The sequence below is a fragment of the Phoxinus phoxinus genome, assembly GCF_949152265.1.
Source record: "Phoxinus phoxinus genome assembly, chromosome: 23".
NCBI lineage: Eukaryota > Metazoa > Chordata > Actinopteri > Cypriniformes > Leuciscidae > Phoxinus > Phoxinus phoxinus.
Genome location: NC_136898.1, coordinates 5,638,249 through 5,643,516, shown reverse-complemented (window position 1 = coordinate 5,643,516; position 5,268 = coordinate 5,638,249). Strand labels below are relative to the sequence as shown.

The window sequence follows — 5,268 nt, the reverse complement described above, 5'->3', positions numbered from 1 at the left end:
ATTAGGAATAAACGAAGGAAACTGAAGATTGCACCAAACACAAATAAGGATCTCTGCATATAAAACAAAAGTTACTTGACACACACTTTTATTTTTCTGAAGTTTCTATTTTGTCCCAGCACTCAAAAAACCACTAAAAGCAGTATAGTATTTTAACAATCACATATGTAGGCGGACATGTGGACACAACAAAAAGACTAATGATGTTTTATTTTCAGTTATCAGCTCAAAAATAAGAACTCTGAGTCCAAGGTTACATAAAATCAATTGGGTGTTCCTGTCAAAGCGCGTAATCTGGATGCTCCACCAGTGTTAAAAGAGCAGTGATGAACGAGCCTCCCACCATACACAAAAGCTATGCTGCTGAATGTCAAAGGATGCATTGATTTTGCTTTTTCAATATGTCTGCTGATTACTTATTCAGAGCGACTATGCCACAATCAGAGGAAGTGATTCAGGACTGGATGTTGCAGGTGGGAGGTATTAGCGCCCTCACACAAATCTTATATGAGGTTTAGACCACCACTATCACCTGTAACCTGTGTTGGGGAAAGTTACTTTGAGAGTAATGAGTTACAATATTGCCTTACTACATAAAAAAGTAACTAATTGCATTACTTGGTTATTTTAATTTGTTTTGAAAAGTAATGCATTACGATTATGGCTGCACGATTAATCGCAATTACCCCGAAATCACGATTAAACCGATTGGGCTTAGTGCGATTATGAAATCGCAAAGGCTGCGATTATTTTTTATGCGCAGCTTGTGACGCACGGCTCTGTGATCGGTAAATTCTGCTCCATCTGAAATCACGGCGACTTTGTCACTTATACTGTAACGTGCATTTGAAAAAAGCAACACGCGTCAAACATCTTTCCAAACATGAGAGTTATGAACCTTGTCCACCAAAAGACAACATTTAATAACTTTTTTACTCTAAACTCACTTCATAGCGTCAGTTATGAAAACATCCTTCTGTGAGATGATGGCTTCTACACTGAATAAGGCACACAACATTATTTACAGTTGATAGTATTCATTGTTCTTGTTTTATTAGATATTTAAATCATATTTCATGAACTATGGATTGTCTTGACTCGTTTCCTAACAATACTTTTAGTGAATTCCCATCAATTCCCATCCATCCTAATTCTTGAATTAACTGTTGTCTCTCCTTTTCATCAAACAGAATATGCTGCACTGTTTCTGGATCTCCGCATTTGTCACAATTTCCTGTTTCCTATTTTATAAGGACTATAGTTTAATGCAATGTGACCAATTATTAACCTTGACATAATGATATCTCTTTTCCTATTTCCATATCTTTTCCTCTCATTTCCAACCCACTTCTGAATCTGATAAAGATGTCTTCCTTTAGATCCATTATTCCACATCATTTGCCATTTCTTACTAATTTCAATTGATATCAATCTCTAGATTTACGATTTGCTTAAAGATACATTAATTTCTATTTGTGGATGATTTAATGCTTTCTCTGCCAGCTGGTCTACTTCCTCATTTCCATCCACACCCACATGCGCTGGCACCCGGAGGAAGGATACCAATACCCCTGGCTGCCTTGTTCTAAATAGACATTGTAAAAGTTCAAATATTAAATATTGCAGAGCTTTATATTTTCAACTCAGTAGGCTAGTTTGAGGGCTGCATAACGATTAATCGCAACTAATCGTTTGCAGAATAAAAGTTTTTGTTTACATCATATATGTGTGTGTACTGTGTAAAATAATTATGTATTTATAAATACACACACATATTTAATTTTACGTATATATTTAAAAAATATTTACATGTTTATATACATTTTTATATTTAAATATAATTTATATTATATATAATTATAAATACTTACTATAAATAGATTTTTTTCTTAAAATTATACACACCTGTTTGTGTATTTATATATACATAATTATTATACACAGTACATATGATGTAAACAAAAACTTTTATTCTGCAAACGATTAGTTGCGATTAATCGTTATGCAGCCCTAGTAGCCATTGAGTCAGTATAGCCTATATCACAGTTCTTGCTGGTTGAACTTCTTCGACTGTAGCGCTAGTATGATAATTCGAGCATTCCACAGTTTGGGGGCAGCTAAAAAGGCAGTCACCCCTACATTTCAGCTTCGGGGTGCACAACTATCTCTGGTTGGACGACCGGAGAGACAAAACTGGACAATGTTCAGTCAGTAAATCCAAAAGGCAAGTAGGAGACAAACAGTTAAAAAATGTAAACTTAAAAAATTTACTCGACAGGCATCCAGTGCAAAGAACGTAAAACGTTAAAAGTCTTGCAGCCGCATTTTGAACAATCTGCAAGCGAGAAAGAGCTGACTGGCTATTCCCAAAACACAGTATGTTACAGTAATCCACCCTAGACGTAATAAAGGCATGAATTACTTCAACATTTTTACTAGACAAACGGTTTTAATGATTGTCAGAAATCTGAGCACTGTATCTGTCTGTCAAATTTCAAACCATCATCAAAAACACCACGAGGCTACACAAAAGAGGATAACTCGCAAACAATCCGATGGACCAAACACTAGTTCAGTGATACTCTCATTAAAATTAAGAAAATTAAGAAAAAAGCCAAGCCTTCACATCAGATAAACAGATCATAAATGCTTCCAAACCATCAGAACTGTGTTTTAAGGACAGATAAGATTTGAGAATTATCTTCATACCAAAGGAACGGCACATGCTTCCTAAAGATAGACCCAAGGAGCATATATAGTGAAAAAAGAATAGGAGCAAAGATAGATCCCTGGGGAACACCAGACAATAGAGGAGCTGCCACAGATGAATGCTCACCAATGTTAACTTTTAAAACTTCTATTGGAAATATATGATTTAAACCACTCAAGGGCACTTTTATACCAGCACGGAGCACAGTGCTCCAAGCAGCAAGAAGGACAGCACAGTCCCGAAAGCAGCATTCAAATCCAGGAGAACAGGCTCAGCATCGCCAGCTAAAACACCATTTAAAACCTTCAAGGTGCAGTCTCTGTCAAGTGCATAATATTCTGAGTTTGCATTTCATTGTCATTTTGAGGAATAAGCTTCAAAATCTGTTTTTGTGCAAGTAATACAAGTAACCCTCATGTTTACATACAACGCTGCACTTACTCCCTATTTCTCTCAACATGGGGACAGGAGAGGTGTCAGTTAAATTACTCATTTGAAAAAATAACTCCAGATATTTATATAAATGTAAATGTATATTGTTGCTTTACTCATTACTTGAAAAGGTAATCGGATTATGATACTTAGGCTATAATGCATTACCCTCAAGTCCCAACACTGACTGAAACCCTCGCCTCATGCAAGCCCTGTGAACAAACAGTGCTAAAAAAAAAAAATAGCCAGGTGTTTATTTCACAGTCAGATTACTGTGCTTCAGTTTATGCATATATTTACTGCAGGTATGGAGGCGGCATCTATTTGGTTTAAAAAAAAAAAATTCAAGAAGTTTCCAGTCTACACATCCAAACAGGAGCAGAGAGCTGAACTACTTAGTGTAGCAGTAGCATCCGACATCTGTCAGTTGTGAATAGCCTAGTGCCCTAGCGATTAGCATAGGCTATGGTCGGTCCAGTGTTGGGAAAACTAAAGAGAGTATGAGTAGCTTCCAATAATACAAAGTACATAAACCAAAAAGATTTATTGAAGAAATTAAACACACACTGAGCTGACAGGTCTGAGGAATGTCCAAAACAGTTCACATGGTCATCAAGACCAGGATGCTTCCGCAGAACCAGGCGATGGAAAACCAAATCCTCATTCAGATGAAAGCAGGCCTCATAGATGGTGCTCGAGTGGAGCTTCAGTTGGGCTTCCAGCAGACTCGTGCGGAGGAGACTGAAGTGGAGGAGCACTCCCAGCTTCAGCGCACGGCGGCCGCTTTACTTGGACCTCTGCCTCATCTTTCTCCTTTTACGCTTCAGCCTAAAAACCAAACAAACATGAAATGTTATTTCATGCTTATTCCAATGCAGGAGGGACAAAGTGAGAGCTCATTTGATTAAACTCACCTGCGCATGCGCTTCTTTCGCCACTAAAAGGAAGCACAATCATTAATAAACTTGAATTCATTAGGGAATTCAGACAAACAAAGTATTTAAAGAAAAAAAAACTGCACATGCGCATTAGCAACTAGCGCAATGGCTGCATTTTCGCCATGCAGCATGGCGGTTCGGAAAAAATAAATGCAAGAAACGACAATGAATACAACTTAGTTTCTAATAGAGTGCTACTTTAACTATGAATAAGACATCAAAAAACCAACATGCGGCAGCTGCAAATACAAAAGGGTCCAGCAAAATATCTCCTGAGAAACAAGCGCCTTAGCAGGCTAGCAGAGAAGGCCCAAACATAACTGCATGTGGCTATTCCATTTAAGCAAAACACTAATTTAAACACCAAATATTTGTTATCGCATAAAAACTAAGAAATAAATAGTGTATTGGCATCCTAGCTGCTATCAAGACTAACCAGATAATGACAAACACAATTTAACTTGAAAGTTAAACTTACCTTCCCTCTCATGATGACAAGATAGTTCTGTAAATAAACAAGTAATGTTAGAGATAAAGCTGGATAACACGTAAATATCTTGGATAAATATGGATTGTAAGATATGTTAACACAAAATCAGCAGAGACTTCACCTCGTCAAGCTACAACGACTTCAAGGATGGCATGAGGAGGACGGGCTCTTTTATACGTGTCGATTGCGTCATTTTTCAGCGACTGTGAAAGAAACGTGTGAAAAGAAAGAAATCCACCAGTGTGAGAGACAACCGTTTATATACTGTCTATGGAGACAACTCGTTGTGCTCCTCCATTCGTATTGGATGTTTGTGGCTAATCTGATCCCAGCAAAGATGAAAAAAAAAATCATCCAGAGCCGTATACTGTATATGTGGGCTGCAGTAAAGCCATCTGCTGTTGAGACCGCATTAGTGCTGGCTCGGCAAAAATCACGCGCACCCTGCGGTCTCGCGGATTCGACGGGAGCTAAACCAACTGCACAATTTGAGTCCGTGTGGTGTTTTTTCTTACTAAATACGAACTAAAGAAAACAAACATATAAAATAAAAGCGGAAAAAGGGAAAAAAATTGGCCATATTAAATAAAATATATTAATAAAGTTTTATAATATTAATAAAGTTTTATAATGTAATGTATCATGTACAAGCAAAACATATTTTTATACGTTTTTATAATCACTTATTTTAATCCAAT

General features: G+C 37.0%; 1 long non-coding RNA gene across 1 annotated transcript; it reads right to left on the bottom strand.

Annotated features, from left to right (window-relative positions):
• Positions 1 to 3,671: 3,671 nt before the first annotated feature.
• LOC306991292 lies at positions 3,672 to 4,824 on the bottom strand. Its single transcript, XR_013796071.1, has 4 exons — positions 4,692 to 4,824; positions 4,559 to 4,585; positions 4,057 to 4,079; positions 3,672 to 3,970 (listed from the first exon to the last, which is right to left on the bottom strand). It is a non-coding gene; the product is annotated as an uncharacterized lncRNA (long non-coding RNA).
• Between the last annotated feature and the right edge of the window lie 444 nt (positions 4,825 to 5,268).